The sequence below is a fragment of the Bufo gargarizans genome, unplaced genomic scaffold, assembly GCF_014858855.1.
Source record: "Bufo gargarizans isolate SCDJY-AF-19 unplaced genomic scaffold, ASM1485885v1 fragScaff_scaffold_703_pilon:::fragment_2:::debris, whole genome shotgun sequence".
NCBI lineage: Eukaryota > Metazoa > Chordata > Amphibia > Anura > Bufonidae > Bufo > Bufo gargarizans.
In genome coordinates, this window is record NW_025334170.1 from 426,668 (window position 1) to 453,163 (window position 26,496).

Here is a 26,496-nt window from a genome sequence, read left to right on the forward strand (position 1 = left end):
GCTCTATATTCTGCGTTTTTCACGCAGCCCTGGCTCCATAGAAGTGAATGGGGCTGCGTTAATAACGCATTGCATCTGCAAGCAAGTGCGAGTGCAATGCGTTTTTCACTGATGGTTGCTAGGAGATGTTGTTTGTAAACCTTCAGTTTTTTATCACGCGCGTGAAAAACGCATCAAAACGCATTGCACCCGCGCGGAAAAAACTGAACAACTAAACACAATCGCAGACAAAACTGACTGAACTTGCTTGCAAAATGGTGCGAGTTTAACTGAACGCACCCTGAACGCATCCGGACCTAATCTGTCACGCTCGTGTGAACTCAGCCTTAGGCCCCATGCACACGGCCGTTGTTCACGGCCGTGTGCGGGCCGTGGAACCGCGGCCTGGATCCCTTCCTGTGAGCTGGAGCGCACGGCGTCACTGGTTGCTATGACGCCGTGCGCCCCCTGCTGCCGGCACAGTACAGTAATACACTGGTATAGATCATACCAGTGTAGTACTGTATTGCGGCGGCAGCAGGGAGCGCACGGCGTCATAGCAACCAGTGACGCCGTGCGCTCCAGCTCACAGGAAGGGATCCAGGCCGCGGTTCCACGGCCCGCACACGGCCGTGAACAACGGCCGTGTGCATGGGGCCTTAAGGTGAATAGGACAAGGGTTCTAGCCCCTAAGGAGGCTAATAGTTATTAAATAAAAAGTAAAAAAAAAAAAAAAAAAAAGTTGAACCCCCGAAATATAGAATATATCGCACATGCTTAAAATTATATCGCAATATAGATTTTAGGCCATATTGCCCACCCTACTGTGTATATATTTTGATCAAAATGCATAGGCTCATTCACCATATTACTGTGGACTGTTTGGAGTGGGTCCCTACACTAATGCCATCTTGATTGAAGATCTAGCACGTAATCTTGCACGGCCCGTGATGACGTCGGCCGGCATGGTGACGTCATACGGACGGTTCTTCACATTTAGACGAATGAGGTAAGCATGATTTTTATTTTTATTATTTCTTACCATTTTCCCTGAAATTCTAATTGAACGGTCGATTCACTCAACACTATCTGTAAGGCCTCGTGCACACGACCGTTGTGTGTTTTACGATCCGCAAATCGCGGATCCGCAAAACACGGATGGCGTCCGTGTGCGTTCCGCAATTTGCGGAACGGCATGGACAGCCTTTAATACATGTATGTATAACTGCCAAAGCACGGACAAGAATAGGACAGTTTTTTTTTTTTTTGCGGGGCCACGGAACGGAGCAACGGATGCGGACAGCACACGGAGTGCTGTCCGCATCTTTTGCGGCCCCATTGAAGTGAATGGGTCCGCATTCGAGCCGACAAAACTGCCGCTCGGATGCGGACCAAAACAACAGCTGTCTGCATAAGGCCTAACTCTTATATGCCACAAAAGTGGCATATATCAGTTTATAAATGAGCCCCTCAATATGTTATATATATGTACTAAAGCACCGCAAGGTTAAACGGCAAACATAGACTTCTACAGAAAGCAATTTGTGTCCTTCAACCCATTGCTATTCCAATGAGCCACTTTAGACAGTTCAGTTGCTAGGAATATACTGTATATGATTATAAGCCAGCATTCCCTACTAACTACTCGTCAAGGGAGAAATTACCCTGGGTTGAAGGCAAAGGGACAAGAATCCTTGGCAGGAATGAAACTTTTCTCAACACTTTGATCTTTTGCCATCCAATTTTTTTTTAATTTTTTTTTTTATAAATTTAGTAGCATCATTTCTGAAAAACTCAGATGTAGGTAAATAGGAATCATTTGGATAATCGTCCTATTTTATATAACACACAATTTGCTTAGTTAAAATTGGTTATAGGATGAAAATATTATAAGCATATTAAAGATTGTAGTTTGTAATTTTACTGTAGTACATTGTGACCTTAACAAGTCTGAGCAAGAAATAATATTTACTTCTGCGCCCGACAGGAGATGAGCTCTGGCTATAAAAGATTTAGTAATAAAAACTAGGATTTACTTTCAACACTCTACAGAGCAGTAGTGGTGAAGAATGAAGCCGCAAAAATGGTTGTTAACCCCTTAGTGACCAGCCTATTTTGGGCCCTAATAATCAGCAAGCACTTTTTATTGCTTTTTTTTATTTATTATAATTTTGTCAAAATACTCATCCGAGGGTTTGCTTTTTTTTGGGACAACTTGTATTTTTTAATGGCAGCAAGTTGGGGTACATATGGTATAAAGTATTATGTAACTTTTACTCTTTTTTGGGGGGAGGGGGCATGGAAAAAAAAGACAAATATTGCACCATTGTCTTTTTCCCTTTTTTGCACAGTTTTAGGCCGAATGCACACGGCCGTGTTCCGCGGCCGTGAGCAGTCCGTGGTAACACGGCCTGGATTCCCGCTGAGAGCAGGAGCGCACAGTCATTGGTTGCTATGACGCCGTGTGCTTCATGCCGCCACTGCACTACAGTAATACAGTCGTATAGATCATACGAGTGTATTACTGTAGTGCAGCGGCAGCACAAAGCGCACGGCATCATATCAACCAGTGACGCCGTGCGCTCCCGCTTTGAGCAGGAATCCAGGCCGTGTTACCACGGACCGCTCACGGCTGCGGAACACGGCCGTGTGCATTCGGCCTTACCATGTTTTATAAAAATCGGAATCACTATTTTCTACGTCACGTTAGGGCTGGACGATTTTGCAAATAAAATAAAATAAAATAAATAATCTTGATTATTTTCAATTTAAAGTGTAACTATTTGCATTTCAAGTGTCTTCTATCAAAGCTGTAACTGAGCATTAGGCCTCTTGCACACGACCATATGGCTTTTTCAGTATTTTTTGGTCCGCAAAAAATACAGATTACGCCCGTGTGCATTCCGTTTTTTGCGGAACGGAACAGCTGGCCCCTGATAGAACAATCCTGTCCTTGTCCGTTATGCGGACAATAATGGGACATGTTCTATCTTTGAATGGAAAAACGGAAATATGGAAACAGAAGGCATACGGAGTACCTTCCTTTTTTTGCGGATCCATTGAAATGAATGGTTACGTATACGGTCCATATACGGAACGCAAAAAAAGGGAACGTAAACGGGAAAAAAACGTTTGTGTGCAAGAGGCCTTACTAGGTATAGTCTGTCTTCTGCCTTGAGCGTTAGGGCTCATTCACACGGCTGTTTGGCTGTGCCCGTATTGTGGCCTGCAAACAGTGGGTCTGCAATATGCGGGCACCGGCCGTGTGCACCCCACATTACTTGAATGGGTCAGCAATCCGGGAAGGCTGATGTTCTATTTTTTGCAGTGTGGACGGATCACTGACCCATTCAACCTGAATGGGTCCGGATCCATCGCGACAGCTGCACAGATGGTGCCCGTGCATTGGGTACCGTAAACTGCAGCCCCCAATGCACATACCGACCGAACAACAGCCCTGTGAAGGACTCCCTAGGGCTCATGCACACAAACGTATTTGCTTTCCGTGTCCGTTCCTCTTTAATTTTTGGCGGACCATATGCGGAATTATTCATTTTAATGGGTCCGCAAAAGAAAAGGAAGTTACTCAGTGTGCATTCCATTTCTGTATGTCCATATTTCCGTTCCGCAAAAAAAATAGAACATTTCCTATCATTGTCCGGACAAGGATAGGACAGTTCTATTAGGGGCCAGCTGTTCCGCTCCGCAAAATCCGGAATGCACACGGACATCATCCATATTTTTTTCGGATCAGTTTTTTTTTCGGACCACAAAATACAGACGGTCGAGTGCATGAGCCCTTATACTGAGCACTAAGGATCCCTGGGTGTAACAAGTCTGATGGGCGGGGGATGGGCAGCGATAGTTAGGACCACATGTCCATTATCAGGGACTGAGGTAGTGACAGGAGGTGGATGTTACACACAGACGTCTTCTGCAGACTGGAGACTGGAGTCTTCTTTGCTAAGAAGACCCTTTACACCCTAATTCTTCAAAGACGTTCCCAAGTCGTGATTACCATCTGTTGATATCTGTTATCAGTCACAGAAAAATAAAAGTTATCGCCAGGAAACAAAAAAACTAAAAATGTAATCAAGAAAAATCTATAATTATCCTTAAATTTAAAATAATCAGGAAGGGTTTGGCTCCTTCTCGGTCTGTGGATGAGACACTGTGAGCTGCCTGCAGGAACCTAAGTCCTATGAGCATCTACAGTCAGATTTTAGTGTCAAGACAGGAACTACAAGGAACTTACCAGACTGAGTGAGAAAAAATAATATTGGGGGAGATTTATCAAACTGGTGTAGAGTAGAACTGGCTTAGTTGCCCACAGCAACCAATCAGATTCCACCTTTCATTTTTCACAGCTCCATTGGAAAAATAAAGGTGGAGTCTGATTCGTTGCTATGGGCAACTAAGCCAGTTCTACTTTACACCAGTTTGATAAATCCCCCACGTTGGTTGCAAGGTTGAGAAGTGAAACCTGTGGATGCAAGGGAACAGAATGTGAAGGTAAGGCCCCCTGCACACCCTTGGCTGGGTTTCAACAGCCTCATGCTCCTAGTCATTCCAGAGGGACAGATTAAGTTTCTGTCTTAGAATCTGCACCCTGCAGTGGGCATTGTAGAAAAAGTTTGTGAGCATTGCACCCCTGGCTGGTGTCAAGCATATCATAGCCTGACATATAAGAAAGTGCATCTGGATATGGTACCCGGAGACAAACTTACTGATGCAACCTGGAATGTATTAAGACCATTTAAGAACTGTGCCTACATTGAAATGTGAACATATGTGGAAACATGTTGGTTCTTCAGAAAAAGCTTGTTACGTGTGGAACTGCAGTGGCCTCTCAGCTCGATTTGGAGCCGTTCCAGCCTCGCACCTCGAAAACCCACTTTTTCAGGACCAGTTCAGGTCTGAAGTCACTTTGTGAGGCTTACATAATAGAAACCACCCCATTTTACAAACTACACCCCTCAAGGTATTCAAAACTGATTTTACAAACTTTGTTATCCCTTTAGGTGTTCCACAAGAATTAATGGAAAGTAGAGATAACATTTCAAAATTTCACTTTTTGGGCAGATTTGAATCCATTTTTTCCAGTTACAAAGCATAGGTTAACAGCCAAACAAAACTCAATATTTATGGCCCTGATTCTGTAGTTTACAAAAACACCCCATATGTGGTCGTAAACTGCTGTACGGGCACACGGCAGGGAGCAGAAGGAAAGGAATGCCATATGGTTTTTGTAAGGCAGATTTTGCTGGACTGGTTTTTTGACACCATGTCCCATTTGAAGCCCCCCTGATGCACCCCTAGAGTAGAAACTCCAAAAAAGTGACCCCATTTTGGAAACTACGGGATCGGGTGGCAATTTTGTTGGTACTATTTTAGGGTACATATGATTTTTGGTTGCTCTATATCACACTTTTTGTGAGGCAAGGTAACAAGAAACAGCTGTTTTGGCACAGTTTTTATTTTTTGTTATTTACAACATTCATCTGACGGGTTAGATCATGTGGTATTTTTTTATAGAGCAGGTTGTCACGGACGCGACAATACCAAATATTCCACGGTAGCGGCATAGAAGGGGTTAATCCGCCACGATCGCCGATACGGGGGGGGGGGGTCACAGGGCCCCCCTCGGCATTGACCCAAGGTGTCTGCTCAACGATTTAAGCAGGCACCTTGTTCCTATCATCGCCTGCCGCGTACCAGGACATCAGGGCGTACCTGTACGCCCTGTGTCCTTAAGAGGTTAAACGAAACCTGTCATCAACTTTATGCTGACCTCACTGAGGGCAGCATAAGTTAGTGACAGAAATGCTGATTTCAGCGGTGTGTCACTCATGAGCTAAAAGTAAGTGGTTGCTTAGAACCAGCATCACAATCATTGCAGCCCAGGCCTTGAAAAGAGTCAAATCTACCTGAGAAAAATCCTGGTTATTAGTAATCTCCTGCTCTCCGGACCATCTGCTGATGACTGGCAGTTCTCTCCTAGAGAGAAAGGGAGAAAACTAGGTAGAAGCCTATCAATCATCAGCAGGTGGGCAGGAGAGCAGGACTTCATGAATAACCAGGACTCTTCTCAGGTGGCCGGGACTCTTTTCCAGGCCCAGTCTGCAATGATTGTGATGTTGGTTCTTGGCAACCACTTACAGACCGCTGAAATCAACTCGCCTGTCTCTACTTTATTCTGTCGTTAGTATGGGCAGCATAAAGTTGATGACAGGTTCTCTTTAAGCTTTCCCATTTCTCCGGATTCTAACTCATCAATATCAAGGACTGATCGTTCACTTGCTTTCTAACTTATCCCACTCCTTGACAGTTGCCATTGCCATGAGATAATCAGTGTTAGTCAGTTCAGTAGTATCTATGTACTGTATCCATACAATCTCTCACACATATTTTTAAGTATACAGTCATGTGAAAAAATTAGGACACCCTTTGAAAGCATGTGGTTTTTTGTAACATTTTTAATAAAAGGTTATTTCATCTCCGTTTCAACAATACAGAGAGATTAAAGTAATCCAACTAAACAAAGAAAACTGAAGAAAAGTCTTTTCAAGATCTTCTGTAAATGTCATTCTACAAAAATGCCTATTCTAACTGAGGAAAAAGATAGGACACCCTCACATGTATTCCCTCTTAAATTGGCTCAGATCTCACACAGGTATATCACACCAGGTGCACATAATTAGTAGATCGTTACTCTGCATGTTGAATGAGGCTTGCCCTATTTAAACCTCAGACATTTAGTTTGGTGTGCTCCTGACTGTTGAAGTGAGAGTGAGCACCATGGTGAGAGCAAAAGAGCTGTCAGAGGACTTCAGAAAAAAGATTGTAGCAGCCTATGAGTCTGGGAAGGGATTTAAAAAGATCTCAAAAGATTTTGAAATCAGCCATTCCACTGTCCGGAAGATAGTCTACAAGTGGAGGGCTTTCAAAACAACTGCCAACATGCCCAGGACTGGTCGCCCCAGCAAGTTCACCCCAAGAGCAGACCGCAAGATGCTAAAAGAGGTCTCCAAAAACCCTAAAGTGTCATCTCGAGAACTACAGCAGGCTCTGGCTACTGTTGATGTAGAAGTACATGCCTCTACAATCAGAAAGAGACTGTACAAGTTTAACTTGCATGGGAGGTGTGCAAGGAGGAAACCTTTGCTTTCCAAGAGAAACATCGAGGCCAGACTGACATTTGCCAGAGATAAAGTTGACAAAGACCAGGACTTCTAGAATAATGTTCTTTGGACAGATGAGTCCAAAATTGAATTATTTGGACACAACAGCAGAGGACATGTTTGGCGTAAACCAAACACAGCATTCCAAGAAAAGAACCTCATACCAACTGTGAAGCATGGAGGTGGAAGTGTCATGGTTTGGGGCTGCTTTGCTGCAGCAGGACCTGGTCAGCTCACCATCATAGAATCCACGATGAATTCTACTGTGTATCAGAAGGTGCTTGAAGAACATGTGAGACCATCAGTTAGAAAATTAAAGCTGAAGCGGAACTGGACCATGCAACATGACAATGACCCAAAACATACTAGTAAATCAACCAAAGATTGGCTGAAAAAGAAGAAATGGAGAGTCCTGGAATGGCCAAGTCAAAGTCCAGATTTGAATCCCATTGAGATGCTGTGGGGTGACTTGAAAAGGGCTGTACGTGCAAGAAACCCCTCAAACATTTCACAGCTGAAAAAGTTCTGCATTGAGGAGTGGGGTAAAATTTCCTCAGACCGATGTCGAAGACTGGTAGATGGCTACAAGAACCGTCTCACTGCAGTTATTTCAGCCAAAGGAGGTAACACTCGCTATTAGGGGCAAGGGTGTCCTATCTTTTTCCTCAGTTAGAATAGGCATTTTTGTAGAATGACATTTACAGAAGATCTTGAAAAGACTTTTCTTCAGTTTTCTTTGTTTAGTTGGATTACTTTAATCTCTCTGTATTGTTGAAACGGAGATGAAATAACCTTTTATTAAAAATGTTACAAAAAACCACATGCTTTCAAAGGGTGTCCTAATTTTTTCACATGACTGTATACGTTACATGTACAAAAAAAGGATTGGACTTTTAACACAAACAGCCAAATGACTGTGATTTTATATGCCGTTTTTTGGACAGCATTTGCAAAGTGGAAGTAATATTATTACTGGGAGCAGAAATCACAATAAACAAAGTAAACTCTTCAGCGCCGTCATACCATATTATCATAAATAGTTTTCGCACTTGGCTGCCAATACACAAACACAAAGCATTTAGCAGCGAGGATTTGTATTTCCAAATGTTTCTTCAAAACGCATTCCATCTTCATTCTCCTTACTAATAAGCAGGGCCAGGTCTTACACAGGAGCGTGCTAACCAGAGAGAAAGAATGAAGAACCTGGAACATTACCCCTAAACACAAACTACTGCCTGACTTTTAAGGGGGTTGTCCAGGGTCAAGTATTGATGGACTATCCTATCCAAGACCCTGCACTCCTGCCAGTCAGCTCTGCACAGCAATGCCCACTGTGTAGTGGATGGAGCTGGTAACTGCAGTGCTGCTTCCATTTAATTCCATGGAGATCCATGTCCACGACACAGTAGAAGGACCTGTGTTGTTCTGACGCTAACTTACAGCTCTGGAGCTACAAGGTAACAGCTGATCAGCAGGGTGTTGACCTGCCATCATTCTGATATTGATGGCCTATCATGAGGGGAGAGTAGCTCATCAGTATCAAAATCCTGGACAACCCCTTTAAACCAGTTTCTGAACTGACATATTGGACCACTGACTTGGGTATATCAGGAGTCAGAGGTGTAGCTAGGCTTTCCAGCACCCGGGCAAGGATTCAGCATCCAAACCCATAAAGGTGAATACGTTTAGCAGCACAGCAAGTCAATCCTCTAACTCCCCCCAGTGCATAACTATACTCACCCAGTCCCACTTACCTAATAAAATCTATCATAGGGTATACGGCAGTACCAATACACCTTGCAATAAATGAAAGAACCAACTGGTCCTACCTCATCCAGGGTGTCGCTGGCACCGGAACAAGGTCCCTGTGGTGACAGATCCAAAAGAATAATCACATAAGGAAGGGATGGTGACTGCCCTTGTGAAATCCCCAGCATGGGACGCTGTGCTGGCCCTGTAAGACCTAGCTATCACAATGTATAACAGTACTAATGACCACATTGTGTCTCCTTTACAGCAGAAATGCCCACATTGTGTCCCATCACTGCAGTTTTGCCCAAATGATGTCCCCTTATAGTATTTATGCTCACCTTCGTGCCCCTTCACGGTAGTTATGCCCACCTTTGTGCCCCTTCACAGTAGTTAACCCATGTTTTGCCCCCTTCACGGTACTTATGTCCTCCTTGTGGCTTCTTTGCAGCAGTTATGCTTATCTTTGTGCCACTTCCCAGTAGTTATGTCCACCTTTTTGCCCCATTCATAGTAGTTATGCCCACCTTTGTGCTCTTTCACAATAGTTATTCCCACCTTTTTGCCCCTTCACAGTAGGTGTGCCCACTTTGGTTTCCCTTTACAGTAGTAATGTCCTTTTTGCCTTTTCATAGTAGTTATGCTCACCTTTTTGCCCCTTCACAGTAGTTATGCCCATCTCTTTGCTCCTTCACAGTAGTTATACCCGAGTCTTCTGGCATATGAGACACTAATTCGAGTACATGTGAGGCACGGCTATGTAGGGCATCAATATTTAACTCCTAATTATATGGGGATGAGGCAGTAAAACATGCGAGTGGTTTTTCCACCATTGTGATAGAAGACTGCTGGACCCCCTCTCTTGCTTTACGAAAGGTCTGTGATCAAAGATCGCTGTATGCCCGGCACGCATGGTCTATGTGTGTTTTAGGTGACTGGTCACATGATTGTTAATCCTGCCGAGTGTGTTCACCCATGCTCGGAAGTGGGCGCACGTGGTGCGCGCTTGCTGCCTGGAGACCGTCTGGGTTGCGGGTCTCTGATCCCTGCCTCTTATAGATCACATTACTTTAAAAGAGAGGTTTCGTGTATCCGTTGATTAAGCTCCGGATGCCGGGTGGACCCTGCTTTTCCCCCAGTATGTGAGATCTCCATTTGATTTTTTATATTTACACAACTATGGACACCTATATGAAATTATTGTTAATCATGTTCACAAAGTAGAATTGATGGACTTATGGATTTTATAATACCAGAAATGTAACATTGACATTAATTTTTTGTACCGTAACGAATAAAATATATTTAAAGCACAGTAGTTATACCCACCTTTGTGCCCTTTCACAATAGTTATTACCACCTTTTCACCCCTTCACAGTAGATATGCCCACTTTTGTGCCCCTTCACAGTAGTTATATCCTCCTTGTGCCCCTTCACAGTAGTTATGTCCTCCTTGTACCCCTTCACTGTGGTTATGTCCTCCTTGTGCCCTCCTTTGGGCCCTAGTGCCCTCTCCAGCTCAATTAAAGAAATTAATTGTGCGCTCCTTGTGGCTGAAGAGGAGCGCAGGCGATCAATGGAACAATGAAGCAGGGAGAGGACTTCACTATGTAAATTAACTGCCCGAGTGTGCCCCCCCCAACCTCTGTGCCCGGGGCACATGCCCCGGCTGCCCCACCCCTCCTATGCCCCTGCAGTAGTCTTTATGATTCATAGCTTCAAGAGGTATTCACATCACCGATATTTATGGCATATACACAGAATCAGCCGTAGATGTCCGATAGGTGCAGGTTCCACCTCTGGGACCAGCATTTGTGTGGAGAAAAACAACAGCGCAAGTGTTCTCAGCTGCCCCATAGAAGTGAATAAAGATAGCTATGCCTAGATGATGCAAGAGCACTTTTCCTTAGGCAGGATAGGTGTTGGAGGACCACCATTATCGGCATAGGCGTGGGTCCAACAGACACCCATAGCATATACTATCCATCTGGCATATAAGTCTGTGATTGGAATACCCCTTTTATTGTGTTCAAACAATACAGCCTTGAAGAAAAAACCCCTGCTAAAATAATAGGGTCACAAGAATAGGGGTCCCATAGATGAAACAAATGATTTGCAGTGGTCCCTTAAAGGGTTTCTACCACCTCATTTGGACCTAATTAGCTGTCAGACACTAGCGATCTGCTAGTGTCTGCTCTACCTAACCATGCTATTCTAAAACCTTTGTGTGCAGCCGTTACACAAAAAAAAAACTTTTATTGCTATGCAAATGAGCCTCTAGGTGCTATGGGGGCGTCTTTTCAGCACCTAGAGGCTCCGTCTACTCACCCTGTATTCCGCCCCACTCGTCCGTCAAGCCCGCCCATCTCCTTTAGCTTGCCAGCCTCCATCTTATCCATCGGCCGAATTCTCACGCCTGCGCCGTGGCCCGTGTGCGTCTGTATTCAGCGCAGGCGCAGTGACTGTCTGAACGCTCCCTGCGCTGGCATCTCCACTGCGCCTGCGCCGATTACGTCAGAGTGCTCTGAGGAACAGATGGCGCAGGTGCAGTGGAGATGCCGGCGCATGGAGCGTTCAGACAGTCTGCGCCTGCGCTGAATACAGACGCACACGGCGCAGGCGCGAGAATTCAGCCGATCGATGAGATGGAGGCTGGCAATCTAAAGGAGATGGGCGGGCTTGACGGACGATCGGGGCGAAATGCAGGGTGAGTAGACGGAGCCTCTAGGTGCTGAAAAGACGCCCCCATAGCACCTAGAGGCTCATTTGCATAGCAATAAAAGTTTGTTTTTTAGTGTAAGGGCTGCACACAAAGGTCTTAGAATTGCATGGTTAGGTAGAGCAGACACTAGCAGATCGCTAGTGTCTGACAGCTAATTAGGTCCAAATGAGGTGGTAGAAACCCTTTAAGTTACAATATTAATTGGTTCCAGGACAACCTGTACGCTGTATGTGGAAACCATTGTAACTTGAGTAATCGGTTCCAAAGTTCCAAAATATCATCCAAGATAAGAGAAAAGGAAAGAAAAAAAAAATAAGCAGATAACTAAGACTGATAAAACAAGTCCTTACATATAACAGTCAGGAATAGCTGCTAATCCGGCTATTTACCAGAGAGGTGGCCTTGATTGGTTGGGTCTGAGTCTGAGGCATTGTATGTTGAGTCTGGTTTTAACTTACGATGGGTCAGAAAAGACCATTGTGTGCTGGAAATATTGTATCCTGAGGCCATTGTATCTTGAGGGATCATTGTAGTTTTATTCATAAACCCCTAGCCCGATTGAGACATTAAGCCAGACATTTAGTATCAAGTTTGCATCAAAGATGTAGGGTTGTACTAGAATTACTAATCACCGACTGAGACGGGTCACTGCTCTGCCCAGTGATTGGCTGAGTAGGCATTTCCTGTGTGTTGAGACAAGTGGCCACCTAGTAAGCACTGCAACAGATGTAGCAGGGGATTAACCCATTTTGCCCCTTTTCTAAAAAAAATATATCACACCAGACAACTCCTTTAAGCAGTTCTCTCTTGTTTAAATTGTATTGTTCCAACATGATTAGACCAAAATCTCACAGAGGAGACTAATTAAAACACTCATGTCCATCCACAATGCAGAAAATCTGCAGTGTCAAATCCACAGCAAAACTGCATAACAATCTGCAACAAATATTCAGCATAATCCACCCTATATAGCCATGTCCTAAGGGTCTGTTCACATGGGAGAACACTGCTCCAAAACTCTGCTGGCAGCCGCGTGCAGTCTACCTTCCATCAATGGGAAGCAGTGCTGCAGTTTGCAGTCCCGAGGTTTAAAGTCGCGACCAGAGGGGAAATGTCCCTTCTTGGATCCGTGTGCGGATAGCCACTGCTTGAAACTGCGGCAGCTGTCAATTCGCGGCTTACCTCCATTCAATGGACCTAAGCCGTGAGCGGGACCACAGCATGCAAAGATAACAACCTCGGCATAAAGCGAGGTGGTCTCTGCTGTAGAGTGCATGGCAGATTTTAAGCAGTTATTGGTGCGGATTTCCATGCAAATTTGGATGTGGTTTTTAATCCTCCAATTGATTTCAATGGGGATTTCCACACAGAAGCCACAAAGTGTGTGAGATTCTTTTTCCCACGACACAGATTGTCACTCAAAGTGCAGGGGGAAAAAAAACTATAGATTCTGAATGGATTTTGGTGCAGAAAATGCACCAAAATCCATGGGAAAAATCCACCACATAGACGGTCACATAGACTAAAATTTCCATCGTAGAATCTGCAGGCAATCTGCCAGACGGAGACATATGCTAACAATACATTAGAAGGGTGAGTCACAGGTAAAATTCAATAATATATATTTTTATGCACAAAGATGTCACCATTTTTCTATTTTGTTGCAGCAGCCATTTTGCCACCATATGGGTTGTTAATTTTCAATTAACATCTGACAGTCAACAAGTTTTAGATGAAGAATTTTAAATCTGAGGGCACTGAAAGAACTGAGATTGTAAAGTGTTCTTTCTGAAGGGGGGAGGGGGGGATATGTACCTTTATCATCCTGTAAACTGTTCTGCCCAAAGACAATCTACACCAGCATAAAAGATTGCAATAGACAACCGAATTGTAGCCCAGTCCAAAAAGAGGGTGTAAAAGATGTCCAGTCAACATAGAGTTAAAAAAGAAAAACATTTTCCTAAGTTTAACAAACTATTTAGTGCTATTAATAAGTGATCCTCCCCTGCCAGAGAGAGCGAGGGTCCAGATGGACTGGGGGGACACTGTATTAATATGACAAGCACAAAGAGCCTTCCCATGACAGTAAAATAACGTAAAGAGCAGATATACATCATAGCGTGGCCTGTGATCAGGAGATTAGCTGCACCGGATGAGCCCCTTTCCCATGCCAGATTACTTAAACATTCATTTTATATTTAGACTAGCAGAAGGACCCGGCTTTGCACGGGTATATTTCATCTATTTAATTTAATGTCTGTGTGTGTCGTTAAAAGATAGACAGTATCCACTATAAGGCAATAAATAAAATGAGCACTCACCACCTGGTATACTGTCAATAGTTTATCTCTACAAAATTTTGTTAAAATTATATTAATAACATATATATTAAAACATATTTGCACAAATGTTGGTAAATATATCTGATGGATATAACTGATGATTCTAGCTATTATCTAGAGTTATTCAATCTCGCTGATCTCTTAATGTCTGGAATGTCTAATACATTATCAAAATATATAAGAAAATTGTGTGCGGATAGCAAAAGGTCAAAATATCAAAAGATAATTCCAAAAAGTGTCCATAGTGTGAATGAACTAGTTAGATAAGTTCCAAAAATTAGTGTCATGGTAAAAATGCTGAAACAAAGTGTCAAAGTATTGTTCAATGTGATGAGAATCCTCGTGCGGTAAAGATATCCGGACAAGCAGATTGAAAACTTAGGATAGATCTGTTAATCTCCCAATATCTGTCAGTATTTCCAATATTGGCAATCAATATAATATGGAGGTTGAATATTAGTAGTTGGGGTTAGGTATTAGTATATAGGGATTGCGTCTGGGGCGTCCCCCTGATGCTCCCCCTCTTGCCTTCCCCTGCGTGATGTTCACTGCTCTTGGGTGGTCGGCTTCGGTACGGCTCGCTGTATATCACCGCTGGATATGGTGAAGACGATGTTTGCTTTCAGCGTTGTTTGTTAATCTCGTGGCCTTCCTCTGACGTCATCAAACCTCGTCTGGTTTGCGTGTGCACACGCAAACCAGACGAGGTTTGATGACGTCAGAGGAAGGCCACGAGATTAACAAACAACGCTGAAAGCAAACATCGTCTTCACCATATCCAGCGGTGATATACAGCGAGCCGTACCGAAGCCGACCACCCAAGAGCAGTGAACATCACGCAGGGGAAGGCAAGAGGGGGAGCATCAGGGGGACGCCCCAGACGCAATCCCTATATACTAATACCTAACCCCAACTACTAATATTCAACCTCCATATTATATTGATTGCCAATATTGGAAATACTGACAGATATTGGGAGATTAACAGATCTATCCTAAGTTTTCAATCTGCTTGTCCGGATATCTTTACCGCACGAGGATTCTCATCACATTGAACAATACTTTGACACTTTGTTTCAGCATTTTTACCTTGACACTAATTTTTGGAACTTATCTAACTAGTTCATTCACACTATGGACACTTTTTGGAATTATCTTTTGATATTTTGACCTTTTGCTATCCGCACACAATTTTCTTATATATTTTGATAATGTATTAGACATTCCAGACATTAAGAGATCAGCGAGATTGAATAACTCTAGATAATAGCTAGAATCATCAGTTATATCCATCAGATATATTTACCAACATTTGTGCAAATATGTTTTAATATATATGTTATTAATATAATTTTAACAAAAATTTGTAGAGATAAACTATTGACAGTATACCAGGTGGTGAGTGCTCATTTTATTTATTGCCTAATTCCAACCATTGTTCTGGGTGGACGGGTGAACCACCCATAAAATAGAGCACCATTATCATACATCAGATACGGGTGAGCCACGATATACATTTTTTCTTTTCAAGTATCCACTATAACAGTGACATCTACAGCACCCGCCCTTTTAACTGTGACCTCCACAGCGGCCTGCCCTTTTATTAGTGACCTCCACAGTACTCCGTCTCGTTAACAGTGATTTCCACAATAACCCACCCCCTTAACAGTGACCTCCACAGAGCTCCGTTCCCTTAAAATGTTAGCTCCACAACACCCGGCACCCTTAACAGTGACCTCTACAGACCCCCGCCCCTTAACACTGACCTCTATAGTGCATTATCCCCTTAACTGTGACCTCCACCGTTACTTGCCCCCTTAACAGAGACCTCCACAGTGCCCTCCCATTTAACAGAGACCTTCACAGCATCCTGCCCCTTTAACAGTGACCTTCACAGCATCCCGTACCCTTAACAGTGACCTCCTCAGCAGCCCGCCCTTTTAACGGTGACCTCCACAGCGCCCGCCGCTTTATTAGTCACCTCCACAGTATCCCATCTCCTTAACAGTAATTTCCACAACACCCCGTCCGCTTAACAGTGACCTCTACTGCAATCTGCTCCTTAGCACTGACCTCCATAGGGAACCGTCCCTTAAACTGAGACCTCCACAGCAGCCTTCCCCAGGGGGGGCCAGAGGTCCGGTTTAAGGCCAGACAGTCTGGCTTTCAGACTCCCTGTCCTCTGTCTGGCGCAGGGCCTGGGCCGACACAGGGATGTCCTTTTGAACAGCGCGAGTGTATTTTTACCTTCATTTTTTCAATCCGTCGGCTGCGGAGTGGGAGGAGGTGTGGCCTAACTGGGTCAGGGGAGTGGTTTAGCAGGTCTGGTGGAAGGGGTTTTAAGTCTGTCTTTTGAGGGTGGCCTGAATGGCCACCCTACCTGCCCCCTTAACTGTGACGTCCACAGCACTCTGCTACTTTAACAGTGTCATCCACAGCCCCCTGCCCCTTTAAAGCTGACCTACAGCAGTGAAGAAAAATGGCTGGGTTGTTGTTGAGCTTCTATTGGCTGATAAGGGCCATGTGACTAGGCTTCTATTGTCTAATGCATTTATTGGAAATATCTCAGGAACTGTATGTGCTAGAGAGCTGAGACCCGGTCTAAAACCTTCCCGGACACCTGATGTACCTGTGTGCCAAGTTTAGTGACTGTAAATGCGACGGTGTGGATTCCTTTAGTGGACATACATACATACAGTACATACACTCAGCTTTATATATTAGATACAGGATTAAAGGGGTTTTCCAGGACATTGATATTATTGGCCTATCCTTAGGACAGGTTATGAATATCAGGTAGGCAGGGGTCCGACGCCAATCAGCGTGGTAGTATCTCCGGCACTGGAAATGGGTTCCAGAACTACACAATCGCAGAAAAGCCCTTTAAATGAGAATGGAGGGCAACTCTCAGCACTTGAAGGGGTTGGCCACTATATCTTTATTTCTACACATGTGCTGGGAACAGCACATAAAGGCAGTTAACGATCTGTGACTATGAAAGCATTGGCACTGATGGTTTAAATTGCTTAACTTTTTGTATACAGCATCACCTCTTACGTACAGCATGGCGCTCCAGAGAAAAATGGCTGCTCATGGAGTCCATGTGACTAATCCCACCCCTCAGTGGCCTCCCTTCACTAACACTACATACAGTATGTACATATGGCATTAGAAACTAGTGCATGCGCAGTGCCGTCTGAGGTGCTAGTCAACATAAAGATATAGCGGCCACCATGTTAACTCTTGTTATTATTTGATGACACTGCTTGTACCATTAGCAATAAATTACAACTCAAGATAAAGGGCATACAGTATAAAGAACCAATATTATTCCTAGTGCAGCGAGGGGGAGAGCCAGGAAGAGGAGAGTGGTAGTTGTGGCACTGAAAGCAGTGGTGGTGGGTCACAGTGGCTCTCCTCACTTCTTCGTTTCCTAGAGCCATGCAGTAAATGTAGGGTGCAACCTTTCTTCCCTCGGGGGCACCCCCTGGCAGTAGCTGAGGTGCCCTTGATGTTAAGTAGATGGATGCCAAGGCAGGAGGTCAGGCGCAGGTAGGGGCCAGCGAATGATGCTGGAGTCAATGACCAGGCCCGTTTGGTAACAATAAACAAAGTCTCTCTTTACTGGATAGATGATAGGAGTTGCAGTACATATAGTAGCAATAGGCACAGTATAGATTACAGTATTACAGAGTAGGCTTTTCCCAACAGTTATGTATAGGCAGTTGCAATCTTGCCAAATTATTACATGCTTGCAATCCTGTTCTTATTACTACTTTCTGCAGTTCCCAGGCTGCGGGATGCAGATCTTAGATCGAATGGCCAGTTCTTCTCAAACAATAGTGGGTGGCGTAGCAATATACCTTTTCTACAGCAGTAAAGTCTTCTTGCCATAAACTTGTGGTATCATTCTGACTTTCCAGCACAGCATTAAAATGGTTGTCAATTTTCTGTGAATGTCTGTTCTCTTTCTCTCAAGGGTAGTGTAAGGGATTCTGCGCTGGAGGGGATGGCCACGGGGATCTCTGAGGCAGAATTGCCGGGCTGATGGCAATACGTCGCGGCCGGTCCTGCCTCCGGTGTCTCCTGCAGGTTCCGTTCCGGTGTCCATGCTGGCACAATCCCATGCCCGTGCCGAGTCTGTTGGGCGTCCGCGTGCACGCCCGAAGGGTGATTCGCAAAGGAATGCGCGGCCGAGTGTACGTGCATCTTATGCGCTACGTCGGCCACTGGCAGGTAAAGCATCTGTGCACAAATTCAAAGTTGATTAGGTATCTGCTGCACAGGTGCTAATGAGTAGGATCATCGCATGACCTATGAGGTTCTGACAAGCAGCACTCTGTGATTGGGCCAGCAGGTGTTTAAAAGGTGATCTCCCTGGCTGACCAGTGCTCACTGTTGTCTCTACAACCTGGGAGTATGCTGGTTCAGATTCACTAAGTGTGTCTCCATCTAGTGAATGCCTCTGGAAACCTCGTCTCTACTCTACAGTTGCACCGTGTGCGGCCTCTGATCGGACCTTGGCTACTTTACCGTCTCATCCTTAGGTATTTGGTTTCACGGACTCTTCTGTATGAACTTTAGCCTGGTCTGGCTTTTCTCTGAAGTTTTCCCACAGAGGTTATTATTTGGACTATGTTATTTCTGTATGATTTCTGGCTTGGACTTTACTGCTGTGATTTCAATAAATCCACGTTTTTTTAAGATCTTTGCCTAGTTGCTTGGCGTTCTGCAGCATTACAGATAGTCTTTCAATTAGATTGTTCTATGGCAGTTTCAGCCTCACGGGTGAAGATTCCCTGGAACAAGCTTCTCTTTGGCCCCTTTCACACGGGTGAGAATTCCATGCGGGTGCAATGGGTGAGGTGAACGCATTGCACCCGCACTGAATCCAGACCCATTCACTTCAATGGGGCTGTGCAGATGAGCGTCGATTTTCACGCAACGCACAGCGATTTTCACTTGTGCGCTGCGTGAAAATTGCAGAATGTTCTATATTCAGCGTTTTTCATGCAATGCAGGGCCCATAGAAATAAATGGGGATGCGTGAAAATCGCAAGCAAGTGCGGATGCAATGCGATTTTCACGCATGGTCGCTAGGAGACGATGTTAGTAAATTGATAAAAGTCAATTTACTATATTATTTTCCCTTATAACATGGTTATACAGGAAAATAGCATTCTTAATACAGAATGCTTACTAAAATGTTGCTGGAGAGTTAAAAATAAATAAATTATGAACTCACCTCATCCACTCGTTTGCGCTGCCGGCATAGTCTTCTTTCAGGACCTGCAAAAGGACCTTTGATGACATAATCGTGCTCACTATGTGGATCCTTCTATCTTCATTCAGCAGGACCTGAGCTGACGTCACCGCGATCACCACGTGGTGAGCGTGATTACGTCATCAAAGGTCCTTTTGCAGGTTCTGAAAGAAGACTATGCCAGCAGCGAGAACAAGTGGATGAGGTGAGTTTTTCTTTAATTTTTGTAACCCCTCGAGAAACATTTTAGTAAACATTCTGTATTAAAGGGGTTCTGCAGTTTGTTTAAACTGATGATCTATCCTCTGGATAGATCATCAGCATCTGACTGGCAGGGGTCCGACACCTGGGACCCCCGCCGATCAGCTGTTTGAGAAGGCAGCGGCGCTCCAGCAGCACCGCGGCCTTCTCACTGTTTACCACAGGCCCAGTGACGTCACGACTAGTATCACTGGCCTGGGCGCGGCTAAGCTCCGTTCACTTGAATAGAGCTTAGCCCAGCCCAGGCCAGTTGATACTAGTCATGATGTCACTGGGCCAGCGGTAAACAGTGAGAAGGCTGGAGCGCCACTGCCTTCTCAAACAGCTGATCGGCGGGGGTCCCGGGTGTCGGACCCCCGCCGGTCATCTATCCAGAGGATAGATCATCAGTTTAAACAAACTGCAGAACCCCTTTAAGAATGCTATTATTTTCCTTTATAACCATGTTATAAGGGAAAATAATAAAATGAATAGAACACCTAACCCAGGGATGGGCAAACTGCGGCTGTTCAGCTGTTGTAAAACTACAAATCCCAGTATGCACAGTCTGCTTACAGCTATTAGCCTACAGCAGGGCATGATGGGATTTGTAGTCTTGCAACAGCTGGAGAGCCGCAGTTTGCCCATCCCTGACCTAACCCGAACTTCAGTGAAGAAGTTAGCGTTCGTGTCTGGGTACCACATTATTTTTTCTCACGCGCGTGCAAAACGCATTGCACTCACGCTGAAAAAACTGAACATCGGAACTGCAATTGCGTGCGTACTCGCGTGGTTTTCCCGCAATGCACACGTGACGCATCTGGAGCAAATCCAGGAGGCCCGTGTGAAAGAGGCCTTTGGGCATACTTTTCAGAAGCCCATACAAGGACATGCTGTCTCCTGCTAGACCAGCAGTTCTCAACCTAGGGGTCGCGACCCCTTTGGGGATCGATCGGCCCTTTCCGGGGGGGGTCGCCTGAGGCTTCCTATTGTGGGTCGCCCGCACAACGGCAGCGGCCCCTTATCCTCGCGCACAGAAAGTGATGTCCTATCACTGCCTGTGCTTGAAGGAGCCTGACGTCTGGACGGGTAAGTTGGGCCGCCTGTCTGCTGAGGTCCAAGTTTTTTCGTTAATGACACCACCGCTGAGCACCACTGCCACCAATGATTTAATTGAGCCTGGCTAATTTTATTTTAATTATTTGGCTGAGCAAGGCTTAATTTATTTGGGGAGACCTGAAGCCCCGCTGATTTATTTGGGGGACCCTGAGCACTTCTGATTTATTTATTTGGGGGGGGGGGGACTTGAAGCACCACTGATTTATTTATTTGAGGGGTACCCTGAGCACCGCTGATTTATTTGATTTTTTTTGGGGAGGGGTACTGTGAGCACCACCGATTTATTTTTTAGGAGGTATTTGTTGTTTATTATTTATTTTAAAGTTATTTATTTGGTTTACAAATATTTTGTATTTATGCTATACATAACTAATTTTGCTACTGTTATGAATTGTAATGAGGTAGCAAGGAAAAATTTTTTATGGTTGGGGGTCACCACAACATGAGGAACTGTATTAAGGGGTCACGGCTTTAGAAAGGTTGAGAACCACTGGTCTAGACAGTCTCTACAGAGCAGCAGATCCAGACTGTCTCCCGGCAACCTATCTAGGACTGCCAGAGTTAACTATTTGCTGCCCATACATAGCCATTTGAGACACATAGTGCAAGGAAAACAGTACTTTAACAACAAATCACAACACTTAATGGGGTTGTCTCACTTTAGCAAGTGGCATTTATCATGTAGATACAAGTTAATACAAGGCACTTACTAATGTATTGTGATTGGCCATATTGCCTCATTTCCTTGATTCATTTTTTCCATCACCTTATACACTGCTCATTTCCAGGGTTTGTGCAGTGGCCTGGTATGGGGTGGCCCCAATGCTACGCTGGGTCCCCTGGACACTGTCGAGATATCACCATGTGTTGCTGCTCTCTGGAGAGGATGGTAAAGCCTGGTGCACCCCAATGGGAAATAAGTCCAGAGAGTCAGGGTCTGCAGTAAATCAGTGTGCTTCTTTACTGGAGGAATTAAGGTGCAAAACAATACAGGTGAGGCACAGGGCTGGCTTCTCCAGTCTCCTGCCTGGCAGAAGGGTTTGGTGCTAAGTAAAAGCCTGAGCTAGCTGTACCTCTCTCAGAAGGCCTGTTACCCTGGCCAAAGGCTCTGTGGCAGAGTATCCCCGTCTCAGCATCTTCTTCTGGTCACTAAGTAGTCTGGCAGAGTATCCTCTGCTAAGTACTGTCCCCTAACTGCAGAACACTAGGGGCTCTGACTGCTCTCCTTATGCACAGTTTCTGGCTAAGGGGTGGGGTGGAGAAACACAACCCAAACAAATACAAAGTTACAATTGTGGTCTCTCATTGACTTGCATTAGACCTTCAGTAATACTCAATGGCAATGACACAGCAGTCTTTTCAGAGACAAACAAGTGTTCAGACATAATAACATAGCTAAACCAGACATACAAAAGGTCAGTCTGTCTGGTTTTCGTGGTAAACACTGGCTTTTTCCCTCCAAAACAGGCTCTTCTTTAAACCTTATGGTAGCTTTGGTAAATTACCAGCTTCTCATTATTAGCTAGAAAGTCCCAAAAAACTGTGTTCATTAACCCTTTCCACAGTGCAAATGAACAGGATACATATTACAACATAGATATAAAATGCAGTTACACAGTATTAAACAGTATGTCAATGCAAGTTAACCTTTTAAAGGGAAATAAAGTAAGGAGTTAGTGACCTTGCATAGGAGAAACAGGGGCAAATGTCTAGACTTCAAAGTATCCCTGCTCCAGGCACTACAGTTACATCCACCCTGCAATCCAGCAGTGGTGGCCATGCTTGCACACTATAGGATGAGTGGGCATGGAAAAGCAATGCGCAACAGCTCCTCTTCCGGCCACCTTGTATCAGTATTGTAATTGTCCATATTGGCTCATTTGCTAGCTTGATTCAGTTTTCCATTGCATTATACACCGAGAGCAATATTGACTAGCTGCAGGACTGAGCATTGCACGGGAGAAGGGGGTCGCTGGGAAGGGGGGCCTTTTAAAAATTTTCTGTGAGGCTCAGTCAGTTCTAGTTACGCCACTGTACACAAGCATGTCTGTTAAAAACAAAGTAATCCAAGAAAACCCCCTCAAAACGGCAGCATATCAGTTTCCAATCCTGATTTTCAATGCAAACTAAGACCTCAGTGATGATGCACTGGTTTCAATATATTGCATATTTATTCTCAGACTTTTTACACGAAAAAAAAAACATTAATGTCCTATCCTTAGCTATTAAACTTTCTAATATATTTTGTGCTTCCATTCCTTAATCTGTGAACGTCATTTGTTTGCATCATTGCTTGATCATTTTATAATTCTTTCACACTTTGGCCGGACAGGACTATTTTTTCTGTTATGTATAACAGAACAAAACGAAACCGATATTTGTGGCCATAGACATATATTAGGATGGAGCAAAACGGAATGCCTCTTAAAGGCTTCCGTTTTGCATCCTGTCCTAAAATTCAGAAATGCAAACCCACTATTCTGTAATCTGGTGTCAGGTTTCAGTTCAGTCTCAGATCACAAACATGGTCCATCACAAATGAGATGGTTCTGTCAATTAATTTCTGCAACGCAACTGATGACTAAAGGCACTGTTTAAAAACAGAAACAAAGGCAGCAAATTTGCGTAGTAAATCCCAGGGCTTCAGTTGGCTACCAAAATGGTCGCCAATGCGACTTAGAATTTACAAATAGCGACAAGACTTTTTAGTCTTGTCGCCATATGCGACTAGACCCGCCGCTGCAGCTCTGCAGATCAATACTGCGGCGGGGGAACAGGAGATGATAGTTCTCTGCCCTGCTGCCGATCACCCTCATAGGCCAGCCTGAAGCCTATGAGGTAGTAAAAACCCGCGCAAGCATGTGTGATGACGTCATCACGGCCTGCGCATGCGTGATGACATAATCACGCCTGCCTGCGCTGGGACACAATGAAGCGATGTGGCCAGAAGAGGTTGTGACCTGCATCGTAAATACCGGCGAACGTGGGATACAGGCGAGTATTAGTTGTTTTTTTTTCACTGCCAACTTGGGGGGCCTTTACTAACAGGAAGGATAACGCTGCAGGGGGCATTGGGGACAAAATGCTGAAGGGGCTCTTTGGGGCATTACTCAATGGGAGCACTATGAGGGACATTACTACAGGAGAGGCATTGTGGGGGACATTACTACAGCAGGGACACTGTGGGGGATGTTACTACTTGAGGGACGTTACTACTGGGGGGCGCTGTGAGGGACATTACTACTGGAGGGGCACTGTGGGGGACATTACTATTAAAGGGGCTTTGGGGGGGACATTACTTCTGGAGGGGCACTTTGGGGTACATTACTACTGGAAGAGAACTGTGGGGGACATTAATACTGGGGTGCACTGTGGTAGACATAACTAGCAGCATAATTGGGGCACTCTAGAGTAATTTTTAATACAGGGGACAGTATAAGGGCCATTACTTGTGGCACTGGGGACTTTTAATACCGAGGCCCTATAGGGGGGCATTACCAGGGCATTTTTTAATGGGGCATTACTGGATGCAATGGAGGGCATTTTAATCCTGGGGCACTATAGTGGAATTTTTTTGTAAATGGCCATTAGTACAAGGGGCACTATAGGGGACATTTAGGGGGCACTATAGTGGCATTTTTACCTAGGGTAAAATAGGAGATATTAATGTTGGAGGCACTGTAGTGGCATTTCTATTACAGGGACAGGTTTCATTATTATTATTACTGGGGGCATTTTAGCAGACATTATTATTACTGGGGAAGGGCACTCTAGGGGGCATTATAATTGCTGGAGGCACCATAGGGACACTGTTTACTGAGGCCACAATTTTTTCAGCAGGGGCATTGGGGAGCACAGTGGGAAAAGGGCTGGGAGGACAGCAGGATGACATTGTTGGGAAACCAGGGTGGGGAGGTTGTGTTGAAAATGTGGGGAGTCTTATAGAAAAATTAAGAAATCTAATTTTAACAAACTCTGCATAGTCTAGATGCGGCTGAAAGGATCTGTCATGGAGGTCTGGGTCAAACAAAGGAGAAGAGGAAAGAGAACGTCTACATGACAGATGTCAATGGATGGAACAGGTATGTGTTGATGTAGACTCCTATATGTTTCCTAGTTCAGTCAGGGAGAATGCTGTATGTAGAGCTGGCTCACTACTGTCTCGTCTTCTCCTCCAAGTCTTTTTTTTATTATAATTATATGTATTTAAATTTGGTGACTAAGTTTTTCATTTCAGTAGCCAATGGCTCCTAGGTATTTTTTTGTTTTTTTTTTGTTTGGAGCACTGAAATCCCATATATGAATCTGGGGGAGAATTTATCAGGGCATTTATAGGTGCTGGTCTTAGATAGGGGAAATGTATTAAGAGGTGCACATGTAATAAATTAGCTGCATCTGTTGGCTGTCCATGTGCCAGAGAAGTAAATCTGTGCCTGCTAGATTTGTACCATAATTTCTGCCAATTTTTGGTGTAATTTATGGTAAATCTGACATGAAAGGCCTCCTCCTCATAGGCCCCATTTACTTTTCATTTTAACAAGGGACAGGGGCCGACAAGTTTTTGTACTAGAAAACTGGTGTAAAATAGCTTAAAGGGGTCGCTCAACCCCCAAAGCAATTTATGGTCCCAAATGATTAGCATAAAGAAAAAAAGCCGCTTACCTATTCCCCAACACTCCATTCCAGCACGTTGGGTCCAGTCCCTATGCTTCCGGTTCCCTGTGGACTAAGTGTGACATTCTGTCCATCAGTCATTCACTGGCCTCACTGGTCATATGGTGCTTGGAGACGAGTCACCACTGAGGCCAGTTAATGGCTGCAGTGTTGCACAAGGGTCCTGCTGGAAAAGCCGTGCCGGTGAATAGTGAATTTTTATTTTATTTTATGCTACGTACCCTCGGGCTGTAAATAAAATTACTTTGGGGGCCAGACTATAGGTCTAGCTATTGCCGCCATAATATCAATGGGAAAATGGACCTGGGTTACAGCCATCTGAAAGTGCACTTAGAGAATTCTGAGCTAAAGGGCAACTGTCACCACATATGTCCAAATAAAACTGGCAGACCTTTGAGATGTGCCCTGATCAGCTGAATGCCACTATCTTCATCTGTGCCCACATTACCCCCAAAAAATGCTGTTTTATAATATGCAAACGAGCCCCTAAGAGCGATTAGTGTGGTGCTGTTCCACCTCATTGCTCCCAGAGGCAATATTCATGCCTGGCCCTGAAGTTTTGAGGGAGCGTGTTCAGCACATGCGCAGCAAATGGATGGAGACTGCCTAACTCCCTGGCGGTCCCCATCCCTTTACTGCACATGTGCCGAACACGCTCCCGTTAGAAGTTAGGACCAGGCATGAATATGTTTTCACTACGTGGCCTGTCAGTCTTTCCGGTGGGGGGGTTTGGCAGGAAGGACAGCGAGCAGAGCCTTTGGGGAGCAATTAGGTGCAACAGCACCTCCCTCGTTGCTCCTAGGGGCTCATTTGCATGTTATAAAACAGCAGTTGTCTTGGCAATGTGGGCACAGAGGAGGATGGGACCAAGACTGTGGTATTCAGCTTGACCAGTGCACACATCTCAAACATCAGAGAGTTTGATTTGGGCTATTTATAACCATTACTTCTATTTAGATAATAACCCCTACATATAGCCATAATGGAAATACATATAATAGATAAACCCATACCAGTGTACTTTTTCCAGTCGTACAGTCCCATTTCAATATTTGTAGACGTGTTCCCCAATAAAGTATAACCATATAATAGCTCTCTGATTGCATTCAATCCACAACCTTTGATCTCAGGACCTGGCCTCTTAGAGGGGGAGGGGTGGTAATCCCTAGATATGTTATATACACACCCATAGTCCTCTATGTACATGTGTTATCCAAATAGACAAGGG

The 26,496-nt window shown here is 44.6% G+C and overlaps 1 protein-coding gene across 2 annotated transcripts in view; it reads right to left on the reverse strand.

Moving 5' to 3' along the window:
- Window positions 1-26,496, reverse strand: part of ORAI2 (ORAI calcium release-activated calcium modulator 2) — a 50,525-nt gene that overhangs the window by 23,505 nt on the left and 524 nt on the right. The window lies entirely within an intron of this gene.